Genomic DNA, 17,987 nt, shown 5'->3' with positions numbered 1-17,987 from the left:
TCCACTAGATGTTGGGACATTGCTGCTATAACAGCCTCCGCTCTTCTGGGAAGGCTTTCATTCAGCCACAAGAGCATTAGTGAGGTTGGGCACTGATGTTGGGCGATTAGGCCTGACTCGCAGTTGCCATTCCAATTCATCCCAAAGGTGTTCAATGGGATTGAGGTCAGGGCTCTGTGTAGGTGATAGAGGAATTCTAAATTCCTTTATGTTTTATTGCCAAAACCAATTCGCACTCATTTCTAATTCATGAATGAATTGTAAGTTCATTAATTATGCATGAAGTAGATTGAGACCAGTCTTAAAAGCCAGGTAAGAGCGTTTAATTCCAGAGAGTACTAAATGCTTACACACATTTCCACAGGTTATAAACTGAACATGACATCATCAGTTTCCCGCCCTCTCTCCGATTCTCACAAGAACCCATTGTTTTAGGAATGGAACATTTCCCAGACATTTCTTATCTGTCTGAAAAGCCATAGCATCACTCCCCTTTTGACTTCCCAAGAGACACAGACAATGCAATTCGTTCTGCTTACATTTTCAGTAACAGCTTAACCAATAACTTTTACTTTTCATACCATAACATAATAGTATTAGAATAAATGGTTCTAATCAATAATGTATACATAATTAATCATCTTAACTACAATTTCCTCTAACAGTAGGCCAGTCAAGTTCTTCCACACCGATCTCAACAAAACTTTTCTGTATGGACCTCGCTTTGTGCACGGTGGCATTGTCATGCTGAAACAGGAAAGGGCCTTCCCCAAACTGTTGCCACGGTATCGTCTAGAATGTATGCTGTAGAAATAAGATTTCCCTTCACTGGAACTAAGGGGCCCGAACCATGAAAAACAGCTCCAGACCATTATGCCTCCTCCACCAAACTTTACAGTTGGCACTATGCATTCAGACAGTTAACGATCAGACAAACCCAGATTCATCCATCGGACTGCCAGATGATGAAGCCTGATTGCTCACTCCAGAGAACGCCAATGGTGGCGGGCTTTACACCCCTCCAGCCGACAATTGGCATTGCACATGGTGATCTTAAGCTTGTGTGCGGCTGCTTGGCTATGGAAACTCATTTCATGAAGTTCCTGATGAACAGTTGTGACATTGCTTCCAGAGGCAGTTTGGAACTCGGTAGCGAGTGTTGCAACCGAGGACAGACGATTTTTACAAGCTACGTGCTTTAGCACTTGGCAATCCCATTCTGTGAGCTTGTGTGGCCTACCACTTCGCAGCTGAGTCGTTGTTGATGCCACCCCCCCACCACACATACACAGTTCCCCAATAGCTGTCCCTCAACCATTCGAGACCCCTCCCCCAGTCCCCCCAGGAAGAAATAAAAAAATAAAAATACAATTAATTCCATTCCCCACCCCCAAGAACAGCAAACAACAATGCAAAAACAATAAACAAAATAAAACATTTAAAACCTTTAAGCCTTGGTTTTCTAATTCTCTAATGTTGTTATTGGATCTGATTTTAATAGCATTTCAATGGACATAACGAATAGATATGGTGACAGCGGACACCCTTGTTTAACTCCTCCTGACAATTCAAAAATCTCTGAGAAGTAGCTATTATTTACTATTTTACACCTGGTGTTGGTCTATATTATTTTTACCCATTTTATAAGAGAATTACCAAATTTGAGACATTTAAAAATAAAATCCAGTCTTACTTTATCAAATGCCTTTTCAAAATCCGCTATAAATACCATTCCTGGCTTCTTATGTGTTTCATGATGTTCTATTATTTCTAGTAGTTGTCGTATTTTATCTACAATGTATCATCCATGTAAAAAAAACTGTCTGATCAGGATGAACAATACCTGGTAAAACCCTTTAAAATCTGAGTGCTATGCAGTTTGCTAGTATTTTTGCCACAGCATCGAAGTGTAAGGGACCTTAGATAGACTGGGTCTTTATATTTGCCATCTGGGTCTTGTTTTAATAATAGAGAAATCAAACCTTCCTGCTGAGTACATGACAGACTACCATTTCTACAGGAGTAGTTAAAACAATCTAACAATGGAGCTTTTAGTATATAAAAAAATACTTGATATACATCTACCGGTATGCCATCAAGCCCTGGGTTTTTCCAGACTGAAAGTATTTAATAGCCTCAAAAAGTTCTTCCTCTGTAATTTGTCCTTCACAATGATCTTTCTGTACATTTGTTAATTTTCCAATTTTTATATTATTTGAAAATAATTCCTTACCATAATCTTCATTCAGTGGGAAAGGATGAGATGGAAAAGAGAACATCTGCCAAAAATAATTAGCTTCCTCTTTTAAAATATAATTCAGAGAATCATAGATGACACCGTCTTCAGTAACGAGTTTCTGCAAATAATATTTGTTAGAGTTCCTGTATTGGAGATTCAGGTAACATTGTGTGCATTTTTCTCTATATTCCATCCAGTTTGCTTTATTTTTGTAATAGATTACATTAGATTGTTCTTGAATAAGTTCCTCAAGTTCTTTTTGTTTTTCCTCCAACTTATTTTGCATCTCTGTAGTATCATTTTTATTGCCATCTACCTGTACTATTAGGTCATGGATTTCCCTTGTTAGTCTTGGCTCTTTAGCCAGAAACTGCTTTTTTATTATTGATGAATATTGAATTGAATGACCCCTGAAGGTACATTTTGTCACACTCTGACCATAGTTTGCTTTGTATGTTTCTATGTTTTGTTTGGTCAGGGTGTGATCTGAGTGGGCATTCTATGTTGGACGTCTAGTTTGTCTGTTTCTGTGTTTGGCCTGATATGGTTCTCAATCAGAGGCAGGTGTTAGTCATTGTTTCTGATTGGGAACCATATTTAGGTAGCCTGTTTTGTCATTGTGGGTGATTGTCTATGTTAGTTGCTTGTGTCAGCACAGTTCTCATTATAGCTTCACATTCGTTTATTGTTTTGTATAGTTTGTATTCAGTGTCCAGTGCTTTCTTTAATTAAAAAATCATCATGAACACATACCACGCTGCGCTTTGGTCTGCTTCAAACGACGATCGTGACACATTTAAAGATATACCAAACAATAAGGGGATTTCCTGAACCTATATTATACTAGAAAAAAATCTGTTATAAATTATTTTGTCTTAGTTAAAAATAAGTTGTCCTCCAGTAAACTGTGATTAAATTGCCAATATCCACGTCCACGTGGAATATCTATAAGAGTTATGTGAAGGCCAATTAGATGATGATCCGATCGCATTCTGTCTCCTATTAAAACTTTTTTAACCTTTGATGCAAGAGAGAAAGAGACAAGAAAGTAGTCAAGACGACGAGCTTGATTAAGTCTCCTCCATGTATATCTCACTAGGTCGGGGTTTTTTAGTCTCCAAATATCCACTATTTCTAATGTGTCCATAATATTTCTGATTTCCTTAAGGGCATGGTGATTAGCTTTACGGTCCATTGAGGTACTTAACACTGTTATAGTCTCCTACCATCATGATTAGATCATTTGTTGCCTATAAGTTCAAGAAATTGGTATAAATGTTTTCAAAGAAGTGTGGATCATCCTAATGGGGACCATATAAATTAATGAGCCAAATCTCTTCTTCGTCCACTTTCATATTCAAAAGTATCCACCTTCCTTGCGAATCATTCCTGACTATTTGCACATTCAGATGGAAATGATTGTTAAATAATATCATCACACCCTTTCCCCATTCCCTTTTCCACGCAACTTCATCTCAGGATGTAGAGTGACTTTCCTGTAAACAGTTTATGTTATATTCCTTTTATTTTAGCCATGAAAAGACTGATCTTTTTTAATAATCTGCTAAACCATTACAATTATAACTGGCTATACTTATTTCACCACATGATCATGAAAGAGACCTTGCATTACTCTAGAGACGACTCCACTACAGTACAAATGTATTCCATACAATATGTTATTATTCCCCAATGCCCCTATTCTGATATCTTCCCCTTGCTTGTTGTAAACATATATAAACTTGTAGACAAATACATAAAAGATAGACAAACAATAAGCACATTAAATTATAAAACAGTTACCAATAGAGAGAAAGGGAGAGAAGAGATGAGAAAAGAGAGAGAGGAGAGCGAGATCGGGTGTTTGTATAAGTCCGTATGTGCAAGCAAGCATGTAATTGAGTACGTGTGTGTTCATATCCACTTCATAATGTTCAGATAATGTTACAGTTCCCATATGTAAATCCACTACACAACACATTACTAAACAATACACGAATTGCACAAAAACGGTGAGAAAAGGTGCCCACAAACTCTTACATAAAGCTGACTGAACAGCATAGTCCCAACAATTTACCACTGCTTCACCTGGCTGTCAGCGGAGCCTTGTCTGGCAACGAAAAAGTTCATTCAGCCTCATTTACTGTTTTTTAAAGTAACATGGCTGACTTGCTTAAACAAATGTGGTTTCTACTGACAATTGAGATGTTCAAACTATGGCATGAGGGGACGACGGATAAGAGGCAAAGCGTAATTTCGATGAAGACAATAATGAGCGAGCTACGACGGACGTAGTCAATGTAACTATTTGTTCAGCACTTTGGAAATGTACAGCAACATAATTCAGAACATGGGCTGTTCTTACAGTGTTCTCCTTGTACGCCAAGTCAGAACCGTAGGATAAATAAAGGGGCATGTAAGCAGACAATGAAAACCTTACATTATTCAATTATTACATTTCTCTAAAACAGGTTATAGGCAACATGTGTGCAAAATGAAGAGGTGAAAATAGACCAAATTATTAGGGTGAGGCACATGGGCTACTAACATCTTACTACACAACATACACTTAGTATTACTTTCTTAGCTACAGTACACACATCTCCCTGGTATATTACATAATTTATGCAGCAGCATACAATACATTTTTGGACTCATCTTGTTGTGCTGTGCTCACTTGAATAGGAAGGTGGCGCGGCAGTAATTTGTGGGCATATTTCTTCATCAAACTTCGTCAACAAATTATGGCATTCTCTGGATTTGTGGTGCTTTCAAGACAACTGGGAACTCAGGGGACAAAATGATGACGTCAGTGATCTTCAGGTCATAGATAAGAAAGAGTTCCCAATTTACAATTCCAAGTTGCATGAGTTCAAAACGTTTTCCCAGTCGTAGCTTGTTTTTCCCTGAGTTCCCAGTTGAATTGAACTCACTCCAGTCAGATTTTGAAGTACCGAGTTAAGTTGTTTTGAACACGGCACAAATCAAGCTTCATCGACAGCATGACCAATGTTGAATGTTTACAATTTTAAACTAGGAAAAGAGCCCCTTAATCTTAGACTTGAGACCACAGAGCCACTCCACTGAATAGCAGGCTAATGATTGCTTTGCGATGCTTGCCGTTAGCCACTGATTCCTCTCCAAACCACGCATTGTTGAATTTGCAATTTGTTGTGTAATGTTTAGGTCCAATGGCCGATGAGCACCGATACGTTTTATCTATAATTTCTCATTATTTCTCTTCATATGACAAAGATTAAAAAGGATTTGCCAGTAGACTGTCGACTTGATTCATGATGATGACTGCAAGCTCAGATGTTGAAAGTATGATGTTGACATGATAAGTCCAATCAAAGCGACTGTAGATATCACATGATTTGAAGTTATTTTATCTGTGGACAATGACATTGAGCCTTCTTGGGTGGGCACTTATAATGTAACTCTATGGCAGCACCCAAGGGGCTTGAATTTTCAAGTTCTACGATTAGACTTGGTAGTGACATATTGTCCCCATGAATGACAGGACACTGAGCCAATCACGGCACAAACGCTCTATTTTCTGCTGGCTTAACCCACCTCCACAGAAAGCACTGATCTAGGCTGAAACACCTGCATTTTGGAGCTGCCTTACTCAAGAAAACAAGAAAGAGACCATTTTTGAATGTGGATTTATTAATAACTCAATTATAAGTTTTTTTTAACATTGTTTGCAAACAGATCATTTTTTTCACACTTTCTCCCTCTGATGTCAGTGAAGCAGAGTCTCTGCCCAACTGCCCGAAATGGTCTGAAACACCTAAGTCTTTAAAGAGTACCCCCCCCCCCCCCCCATAAATACAAATAATAATAATACAAATCATAATAATGTGACACTGACTAATTTAGGAGAAATGTGTTTACTGTGATATGTGGTTGTCTCACCTGGCTATCTTAAGATGAATGTACTTAATGTGCTGGTGACATCACAGGGTCAGAGAGAACTCCTGACTGTAGTCATACAAAAACACTCCAGGCACTCAGCCCATAAGAACCATTCATACTGTCAGATCTAATATGAAGAACTGAATACAACCATAAGAACCATTCATACTGTCAGATCTAATATGAAGAACTGAATACAACCATAAGAACCATTCATACATACATGATCAGTAACTAAAATAACTCATCTAGTTTTAAAGACAATTAATAAACACATGTATTAATTTTATAAACTGTGTAACATTAAATAAAGCTTTAAAAACAATAAAGCTTTAAAACAACCCCCCCAAAAAAAAAAAAAAAAAAAACTTGTGGTGAAAAGTGATCATCTCTATCTGATACATGTTAGGGGCGCAAGGTAGCCTAGTGGTTAGAGCGTTGGGTCAGTAACCAACAGATTGCTAAATCGAATCCCCGAGCTGACAAGGTATAAATTTGTTGTTCTGACTCTGAACAAGGTAGTTAACCCACTGTTCCTAGGCCATCATTGTAAATAAGAATTTGTTCTTTAACTGACTTGCCTCGTTCAATAGAGGTTCAATAAAAAAAAGTGTATACTAGCTCCTTCCCACAGAATACTGCAGAGGGACAACCTGGTGTCAGAGCAAAACGTATTATATTACACAAAAACACATCCGTGCCACTCCATTTAGTATGTTCGATTACATTGGACTACCAATATAAACTGAACTAAAATATAAACTAAACATGTAAATTGTTGGATTCATGAGCTGAAATTACAAAAAATCCAGTAATGTTCCGTCCACCTGACAGGTGTGGCATATCAAGACGCTGATAAAACAGCATGATCATTACACAGGTGTACCTTGTGTTGGGGACAATAATATGCCACACAACACAATGTCACAGATGTCTCAAGTTTAGGGAATGTGCAATTCTCATGATGACTGCAGGAATGTCCACCATAGATGTTGCCAGAGAACTCAATATTTATCTCTACCATAAGCCACCTCTAACGTCCTTTTAGAGAATTTGGCAGTACATCCATCCGGCCTCACAACTGCAGATCACATGTAACCACGGCAGCCCAGGACCTCTTCACCTGCAGGATTGTCTCGGAGGGGGCTGAGTAGTATTTCTGTCTGTAATCAAGACCTTTTGTGGGGTAAAATTCATGCTGATTGGCTGGGCCTGGCTCCCAAGTGGGGCTATGTCCTCCCAAATCCCACCCATGCCTGAGCCCCTGCCCAGTCATGTGAAATCCATAGATTAGGGACTAATTTATTTCAATTGACTGATTTCCTTATACGAACTGTAAATCTTCATACAATATGTTACGAACTTGTAATATGTATGATATGTTACGAATTCCAATTTGTTGTTGCTAACGTTAGCTAGGTTAGGGATGAGGGGTTTAAGGTAGAGTTAAATGTGTTTAGGGGAAAGGTTAGCTAACATGCTTAGTAGTTGCTAAGTTAACATGCTGACATAGGTAAAAAGTAGTAAGAAGTTGCTAATTAGCTAAAATGCTAGTCCTTCTTGATGAGATTCAAACACGCAGCCTTTGGCTAGACGTTTGACTTGCCCACCCATCCACAGAGCAGGAGTAAGATTTCTCTCCTGTGTGTATACATTCGTGTGTTAAGTTGCTATGGTGAGAGAAACTAACCCAAAAGTCAGAGAAGAGGTAAGTAGGCTTCTCTCATGCGCGTGTTCTCTGATCAACTTTTAGCTCAGTTGCTGTTTTGAAGCATTTTACACAGGCAGAGCAGAGCACGTATATGTTGGTGTTTTTAAGGGATCCAGTCGAGAGAAACTCACCCCACAGTCAGAACAGGAATAAGGCTTTTCTCCTATATGTGTTCTCTGTTGAACTTTTAGCTCATTTTATGTTTTAAAACATTTTCCACAGTCAGAGCAGGAGTTAGGCTTCTCCCCTGTATGTATATGTTTATGTGATTTTAAGTGGGAAAGTTGAGAGAAACTAGTTCCACAGTCAGGGCAGAAGAAAGGCTTCTCTCCTGCGTGTGTTCTCTGATGAACTTTTAGCTGAGTTGATGTTTTAAAACGTTTTCCACAGTCAGAGCAGACGTAAGGCTTCTCTCCTGTGTGTATACGTTGGTGTGTTTTTAAGGTGCCCAGACGAGAGAAACTCACACAACAGTCAGAGCAGAAGAAAGGCTTCTCTCCTGTATGTATAAGTTCATGTGTTTTTAAGTGGGAAAATTTAGAGAAACTAGTTCCACAGTCAGAGCAGTAATATGGCTTCTCTCCTGTGTGTGTTCTGTAATGAACTTTTAGCTCAGTTGATGTTTTGAAGCATTTTCCACAATCAGAGCAGACGTAAGGCTTCTCTCCTGTGTGAGTCTTCTGGTGAACTTTTAGCTGAGTTGATGTTTTAAAACGTTTTCCACAGTCAGAGCAGGAGTAAGGCTTCTCTCCGGTGTGTATAAATTGGTGTGTTTTTAAGGTGCCCAGATGAGAGAAACTCGCCCCACAATCAGAGCAGAAGAAAGGCTTCTCTCCTGTGTGTGTTCTCTGATGAACTTTTAGCTCATTTGATGTTTTAAAACATTTTCCACAGTCAGAGCAGTAATACGGCTTCTCTCCTGTGTGTGTTCTCTGATGAACTTTTAGATGAGTTGATGTTGTGAAGCATTTTCCACAGTCAGAGCAGGAGTATGGCTTCTCCCCTGTATGTATACGTTCATGTGATTTTAAGTGGGAAAGTTGAGAGAAACTAGTTCCACAGTCAGGGCAGAAGAAAGGCTTCTCTCCTGTGTGTGTTCTCTGATGAACTTTTAGCTCATTTGATTTTTTAAAACATTTTCCACAGTCAGAGCAGGAATAAGGCTTTGCTCCTGTGTGTATACGGTGGTGTATTTTTAAGGTGCCCAAACGAGAGAAACTCGCCCCACAGTCAGAGCAGAAGAAAGGCTTCTCTCCTGTATGTATACGTTTATGTGTTTTTAAGTGTGAAAATTTAGAGAAACTAGTTCCACAGTCAGAGCAGTGATATGGCTTCTCTCCTGTGTGTGTTCTCTGATGAACTTTTAGCTCAGTTGATGTTTTGAAGCATTTCCCACAGTCAGAGCAGGAGTATGGCTTCTCTCCTGTGTGAATCTTCTGGTGAACTTTTAGCTCAGTTGATGTTTTAAAAGGTTTCCACAGTCAGAGCAGACATAAGGCTTCTCTCCGGTGTGTATAAGTTGGTGTGTTTTTAAGGTGCCCAGATGAGAGAAACTTGCCCCACAATCAGAGCAGAAGAAAGGCTTCTCTCCTGTGTGTGTTCTCTGGTGAACTTTTTGCTCATTTGATGTTTTAAAACATTTTCCACAGTCAGAGCAGGAGTATGGCTTCTCCCCTGTATGTATACGTTCATGTGATTTTAAGTGGGAAAGTTGAGAGAAACTAGTTCCACAGTCAGGGCAGAAGAAAGGCTTCTCTCCTGTGTGTGTTCTCTGGTGAACTTTTAGCTGAGTTGATGTTTTGAAGCATTTTCCACAGTCAGAGCAGGAGTAAGGCTTCTCTCCTGTGTGTATACGTTGGTGTGTTTTTAGCTTTGATAGAAATGGGAAAATCTCTTCACAATGTGGGCAGTGATGAGACCTCTTAGCTCTCTGATCTTCCTGCTGTTGCTCTCTGGATGTTGAGAATGTCTCAACATGGTCTCCTGTGTGAATAACAGAAAAAGCAGTCAGTTGTTGTGATATAAATGTTAACCAAATGTATTTTATGAATCCCTTTTTACATCAGTAGTTGTCACAAAGTGCTTAACCTGTCTGCTAGCGTCCCACCTCGACAACAGCCGGTGAAATTGCAGGGCGCCAAATTCAAAACAACAGAAATCCCATAATTAAAATTCCTCAAACATTCAAGAATTTAACACCATTTTTTACATCAGTAGTTGTCACAAAGTGCTTAACCTGTCTGGTTCAAATCCCATAATTAAAATTATTTTACACCATTTTAAAGATAAACATCTTGTAAATCCAGCCACAGTGTTAAATTTCAAATAGGCTTTACGGCGAAAGCACACCAAACGATTATGTTAGGTCAGCACCGAGGCACAGAAAACCATACAGCCATTTTCCAGCCAAGGAGAGGTCTCATAACAGTCAGAAATAGCGATTAAATTAATCACTGACCTTTGATGATCTTCATCAGATGGAACTCACAGGACTTCATGTTACACAATAAATGTGTGTTTTGTTCGATAAAGTTAATCTTTATGTCCAAAAACCTAATTTGAAATTGGTGTGTTGTGTTCAGAAATGCATTTTCTCAAACAAACATCCGATTAAAGTAAAGAGAGCCACATCAAAAAACAGAAATACTCATCATAAACATTGATAAAAGATACAAGTGTTAAACATACAAATACAGATAAACTTCTCATTAATGCAACCGCTGTGTCAGATTTCAAAAAGGCTTTACGGCGAAAGCACACTCTGCGATTATGTTAGTTCAGCGACGAGACACAGAAACCCATACAGCCATTTTCCAACCAAGGAGAGCTTCACAAAAGTCAGAAATAGCGATTAAATTAATCACTATCCTTTGATGATCTTCATCTGGTGGCACTCCCAGGTCTCCATGTTAGACAACAAATTATCGTTTAGTTCGATAAAGTTCATCTTTGTGTCCAAATACCTCCGTTTTGTTGGTGCGTTTATTTCAGAAATCTAAAAGACACAATCCACACTCTCAACACCAAGACGAAAAGTTTGAAAAAAGTACAATTAACTATAATAGAAACATGTCAAATGATGTTTAAAATCAATCCTCAGGTTGCTTTTAATAATAATCAATAATATTTCAACCGGACTAAAGCTTTGTCAATTGAAAAAGGTAAACAAGAAATGCACGCTCCCGATCACGTGCTTGGTTCATGGATGGAAATTTCCACTGTCCTGTTATTGAAAGTGGTGTATCTCCCTCATTTTTCAGAGTAAAAGCCTGAAACTATTCCCAAAGACTGGTCACATGTTGAGGAAGACAGATCTCCACTGGGTCCTAAGTCTGGGCCACTCAATGACATTCAGAGACTTGTACTGAAGCCACTCCCACGTTGTCTTGGCTGTGTACTTCGGGTCGTTGTCCTGTTGGAAGGTGAATCTTCACCCCAGTCTGAGGTCCCGAGTGCTCTCAAGTTGGTTTTCATAAAGGATCTCTCTATACTTTGCTACGTTCATCTGTCCCTTGATCCTGACTAATCACCCAGTCCCTGCCGCTGAAAAACATCCCCACAGCATTCTGCTGCCACCACCATGCGTCACCGTAGGGTTGGTGCCAGGTTTGCTCCAGACATGACGCTTGGCATTCAGGCCAAAGAGTTCAATCTTGGTTTCATCAGACCAGAGAATCTTGTTTCTCATGGTCAGAGTCATTTAGGTGCCTTTTGGCAAATTCCAAGTGGACAGTCATGTGCCTTTTACGGAGGAGTGGCTTCCGTCTGGGCACTCTACCATAAAGGCATGATTAGCGGAGTCCTGCAGAGATGGTTGTCCTTCTGGAAGATTCTCTCATCTCCATAGAGGAACTCTGGAGCTCTGACAGAGAAGAACCATCGGGTTCTTGGCCACCTCCCTGACCAAGGCCCTTCTCCCCCATTTGCTCAGTTTGGCCGGGTGGCCAGCTCTAGGAAGAGTCTTGGTGGTTCCAAACTTCTTCCATTGAAGAAAAATGGAGGCCTCTGTGTTCTTGGGGACCTTTAATTCTGCAGAAATGTTTTGGTACCTGTCTCCAGATCTGTGCCGACACAATCCTGTCATGGAGCTCTACGGACAAATCCTTCCACCTCATGACTTGGTTTTAACTCTGAGATGCAGTGTCAAATGTGGGACTGTTGTCGTTGAGACTGGTGTTAAGTGACCCCAAACTTTTGAAATGAACTCAGGTGCATCCTGTTTCCATTGATCATCATTGAGATGTTTCTACAACTTGATCTATAAAATATTAAATATATATGTATCAGATATAAATCATCAGGATGTGGTAGTGTACTGGTTATTGTTAACACTTCTCCAATCGTTGTTGAGATCTGATATTCTCGAGACGAAGGTCTATATCATATATCTCAAATACTTTTCAGGCTAAATTCCAGCTGACCATGAAGAGAACAGTAATGACTAACTACAACGAAAACAATACATAAATGCAACATGTAAAGTGTTGGTCCCATGTTTCATGAGCTGAAGTAAAAAACATCTCTGAAATTTTCCAACACACACAAAAAGCTTATTTATCTCAAATTGTGTGCACAAATATGTTTACATCCCTGTTATTGAGCCTTTCCCTTTTACCAAGATAATCCATCCACCTGACAGGTGTGGCATATCAAGAAACTGATTAAACAGTACAATCACTACATAGTTGCACCTTGTGCTGGGAACAATAAAAGGACACTTTAAAAGGTACAGTTGTTTTCCCAGAGAATTTAATGTTCATTTCTCTACCATAAGCTGCCTCCAACGTCGTATTAGAGTATTTGGCAGTACGTCCAACCAGCCTCACAATCATAGACCACGTGTAACAACATTATCCCAGGACCTGATGTGGGTCTGGCTGCCCAGTGGGTGGACCTATGCCTTCCAAGGCCCACCCATGGCTGCACCCCTGTCCAGTCATCTGAAATCTACAGGTTAGGGCCTAATTCATTTCCATTGACTGATGCCCTTATTATATATATTTCTTTGTACATTTAACCTTTATTTAATTAGACAAATCAGTTAAGAACAATTCTTACTAACAATGACGGCCTTCCGGGGAAACAGTGGGTTAACTGCCTTGATCAGGGGCAGAACGACAGATTTTTACCTTGTCAGCTCAGGGATTCGATCCAGCAACCTTTCGGTTACTGGCCCAATGCTCTAACCACGAGGCTACCTGCCACCCCTTAAATGAACTATAACTCAGTAATATCGTTGAATTTGTTGCATGTTGCGTTTATATTTATGTACACTATTTTCATTCAAGAAGCTGGTGAAGAGCTACAAAAGGAAGTAAATAGCCCCAATGGACTGAAAGATGATGGAATTTCATCAAACTTTTCATCAAACATCTCAGTGCTAGAGCTCTACAGACACCCTGTTAGATTCCAGGCTGTATCAGCGGTCTAAGGCACTGCATCTCAGTGCTAGAGGTGTCACTACAGACACCCTGGTTAGATTCCAGGCTGTATCACAGCGGTCTAAGGCACTGCATCTCAGTGCTAGAGGTGTCACTACAGACACCCTGGTTAGATTCCAGGCTGTATCACAGCGGTCTAAGGCACTGCATCTCAGTGCTAGAGGCGTCACTACAGACACCCTGGTTAGATTCCAGGCTGTATCACAACAGGCCGTGATTGGGAGTCCAATAGGGCGGTGCACAATTGGCCAAGTGTCATCCGGGTTTGGCTGGTGTAGGCCGTCATTGTAAATAATAATTGGTTCTTAAATGACTTGCCTAGTTAAATGAAGTTAAATTATAATAATAATAGTTAGGCTCTTTAATAGTTAGGCTCTTTATGAGCATTAGCTGCTACTTCACTCAATCCCGTTTTTAAAAGTGTCCCTGTGTGACATTCTGCTCTAATTTGCTCACCAAACAGTAATTCAAGAAGATTTAAATGCATATTCCCATGAAATTGATTGAAATCAAACGATTGGCATGCAGACGCAGCTTGGTCATTTCACTGGTAAAACGTAAAGAATTATAATTCAATATTGACAGTGATGATGTCATGGCCTATGTTGAAATGAGGTATGCCTAACTTGGTGATTGAGGGTATTAAACATGTTCAACGTTCTTGAGACACTGTGTGGGCAAAAGCAGGCGATACAAGTTTAAATTGTTTTTGCTTCGCTGTGAAGTCTTGAGTTGTTCAGGGATGTGTGATGTCAGAATTACAGAATTCAACCTAGCAATAGACTGGTCATAACTTATGGAGGTCTAATATATGAAGTTAACTTATAGATAGAACCAGCTCTTACCATGACTAACAATTGTCCTAATCTTCTCCTCCTCTTCTTCATCTTTAATGTTGACATTCAGCTCCAGTATTTGACTGCAGTCTTCCAGCTTCACTGATGCCATCTCTGGATCCTGCAAGGCAAACTGGGCTCCACTGTCACAATCAGGACCCAGTGACTGTAGGTTTGGACTCAGTGTGGAAGGAGAGTGGCAGGCTGGGTTTGTCCTCACTGTTGATATTACTGGCCTCAGACTTAATCTGAGTCGGTCTGTAGTAATAAAGACAAACGGACACAAAAGTTATTTTCTTGACAGTTCTGGCACTTTATTCTGTAAAAATATTTTCTATTTTTTCATGTTCAATTATCTAATTTCAGTAGATCAGGTAGATAATCCTTGACAAAACATTCATTCACGTTAGACACAAAGTACACATTTTAAATATCACAACATAAGTGCACTTAATCTATAGTGGATTTCCTAAATTCACATAAATGCATAAATGACTCAAAAACCATTTAGTACAAGATCACAGTATGTTTCAGGCAGCACTATGTACTATTTTATGAATAACCTTGTCTTCACTGTATTATTTCTCTCACAAAAACCAATTGTATTTCCCATTCACACCATATTAAGAATTATCAGGGGTCGTACAGTGGCAAGTCAAATTCAAGGACTTTTTCAGGCACTAATATTTATTTACTTGAAGTCCCGTGTGAAAACCCTGAATTATAGATAAATATAGAAAACACTGAATGTGTCTGAATATTAGTACACATGTAAAGAACTGATAATCATTACATTCAGCTTCAAAACTGTAGAGCAACTGAAATGTTCTCTCTCTGATGAGGCACTACCTGCACTGAAGTCCGTTGATGCAGACCATCTATGGTATCATGGAGGTCCACAAACAAACCTTTAAGGTCCATGTCTGTCTAATTCAGTACTAGGAAAATAAACCAAGAAATCCCTATTACCTTCTACCACCCCCCCTTCCCCAAAAAACCCTCCAAGGTCCTCTCTACAGTAGGTCCTCTTACAGTACGGGATTGGGGCCATGGAAATCTCCATCAGTCTGACAGTAGGTCCTCTTACTACAGGACCAGCCATGGAAGCTCCATCAGTCTGACAGTAGGTCCTCTTACTACAGGACCAGCCATGGAAGCTCCATCAGTCTGACAGTAGGTCCTCTTACTACGGGACCAGCCATGGAAGCTCCATCAGTCTGACAGTAGGTCCTCTTACTACAGGACCAGCCATGGAAGCTCCATCAGTCTGACAGTAGGTCCTCTTACTACAGGACCAGCCATGGAAGCTCCATCAGTCTGACAGTAGGTCCTCTTACTACGGGACCAGCCATGGAAGCTGGTCTGCCTGCTGTCATGGAACCCTGACCTGTTTGGACGTGCTACCTGTCCCAGACCTGCTGTTTCCAACTCTCTAGAGTCAGCAGGAGCAGAAGAGAAACTCTCAATGATCGGTAATGAAAAGCCAACTGACATTTACTCCTGAGGTGCTGACCTGTTGCACCCTCGACAACCACCATTATTATTTGACCATCTATGAACATCTCCACCCAGCACAGCCAGAAGACGACTGGCCACCCCTCAAAGCCTGGTTCCTCTCTTGGTTTCTTCCTTAGTTCTGGCCTTTCTAGGGAGTTTTTCCAAGCCACTGTGCTTCTACACCTGCATTGCTTCCTGTTTGGGGTTTTAGGCTGCATTTCTGTACAGCACTTTGTGACTTCTTTAACCCTCTTTCCTACTGATCAACCTTTAGGCTTCAACCACTCTGTCTCCCTTCACATGTTCTTTAACAATATCATCCATGGACATAGATATTGGGACCTCAGAGATTATTACTCCCTTCAATTTAGCATCAGCTCCAGGGTCATGGCTTCTGAGCTTCGTCCCATTATGATTTTCCAATTGAATAATCTTCCCTTGCTGAACCTGATCAGCACAAGATATTAACAATCTATCACTTTCAATGTTTTATTTCACCTTTATTTAACCAGGTAGGCTAGTTCAGAACACATTCTCATTTACACGGCTGCATCCCAGTTTAACTTCCTTTTTTTTATGGCCTTGGTTAATCAGGGTGTGAATGAGGCCCTGTGGTCTCCTCAAACACCATCCCAACTTTCCACTCTTACACATTATTACTCTAGCTCCCTACCTTGGGCCTATAGTTACTATACTACATGCACCCCTGCTTCCAGTATCATTATCTCTGTTCTTCCTATGTCTTTCCACTACAGAACATTCACATACTAGGCCCTCATCCTCCCGCTCAATATCATCAGAACTGTCCCCCACATTGATCGCATTCCAGCACAGCTGTTGCTTCTCAAACTCTCAATTTCCATTGTTTCAGGGGTCTCAAACTCATTCTATTGAGGGCCAATTCTCATCAGCTTTTCATTTCAATTAAAACCTAGACAATCAGATGAGGAGAGTTCCTTTCTAAATAGTGACCTTAATTCATTAATCAAGTACAGGTGTGGAGCAAAAACACGCAGACACTTGGTCCTCCATGGAATGGGTTTGACACGTGCTCCGATTCATCCGCATTAATCGACACCATTCCATGCAGTTGGCCTCTCTCTCCAAATAGTGAAGGATAACTTCAGTTAGCTTCCCTCTATTTTGACACTTCATCACACAGCCTCATGCCGCCATTTCACCACGAGCAAACTCCTAGAAAGACGACCGAAACCGTTGAAGCCGCCATTTGACTTGCTTCGACCGAATCATCCTGATCTCGCGAGCTTACATTAACGAAACAGTGTATGTAAACTCGCGAGAACAGGATGGTTCGGACAAGGCTATTTACCAGCTCATAAACATTTTACACAAAACCTAGAACATGTAAAAACGAACTTAAATAAATGGAATCTTTATGAAATGACTGACGAAAATATGTACATACACTCAGACAAACCCAAAGTCTAGTTATGTGACTTGTAAAATCGTTTTTCATCACGTTCTTCAATCACTCGGTTCGACTCCAAAATTACACATACAATTAAAACCATTACCAGGCATGAAACGGATTTGTTGCCTAGCATGTTATATATTCTTTTGACATTAGAAAGTTTAAACATGCTATTACATACCTATTACATACCTACAATGATACATTTGAAACGGACACAACCACTATCGACACAACAGCACAGTTCTGTCCTTTCGACCCGGAACTTCCTGTTCCCCACTACGACAGTGCGACAGCGTCATCTTCTTCTCTGGTATACTGACATTTACAGGAATATAACCTGTCTGCGGCCACCTACTGTAAGGTTAGTAAACTGTAGAAGAAAATTAATTTCATTTCCTAAATAGATAAATAACAACATCCCACTCGTTCAGTCACAGTCCGATTCAAATCACATCCCTACACAGTCTCATGGGCCTCGTAGGGAGGAACATCTTCAAACAGTATTCCCTGCAATCAGTGATGTAAAGTACATAAGTACAAATATTTTAAGTATTTTTGGGTGTCAGGGAAAATCGCTTGAGCGATTGTCAGTTCGTATCGCTCTCGGAGCGTTCAGAGCCACACTGGACGCTCTGGCGGAGGAGGAGGGTTGATTCAAGCGTTCTGACCTCACAACGGCAGTCAAGCATCCAAGATAACTGGTTAACATTGGCTGGCTTGCTAGATACTTTCAGTACAAATGAGAGAACTCTGACATTTCACTCGCCTTAGCAGAGCTGGTTAGGTTGTGTTCATGTTATCCAGAGCATTGGTGACTTTAACTGTGCTTCAGGCAACAATTTAATTGCGCTATTTTTGCCGACGCTTACTGACACCGGCGGTATTCAAGGGGTGTTGAGCGTTTGTT

General features: G+C 40.2%; 1 pseudogene; it reads right to left on the bottom strand.

Annotated features, from left to right (window-relative positions):
• Window positions 1-7,276: 7,276 nt before the first annotated feature.
• LOC124011048 lies at window positions 7,277-17,390 on the bottom strand (annotated as a pseudogene).
• Window positions 17,391-17,987: the final 597 nt, after the last annotated feature.

Source organism: Oncorhynchus gorbuscha, linkage group LG23 (assembly GCF_021184085.1).
Source record: "Oncorhynchus gorbuscha isolate QuinsamMale2020 ecotype Even-year linkage group LG23, OgorEven_v1.0, whole genome shotgun sequence".
Taxonomy (NCBI): domain Eukaryota; kingdom Metazoa; phylum Chordata; class Actinopteri; order Salmoniformes; family Salmonidae; genus Oncorhynchus; species Oncorhynchus gorbuscha.
Note: the sequence above shows the minus strand (reverse complement) of the source record. Positions and strands in the feature narration are given on the sequence as shown.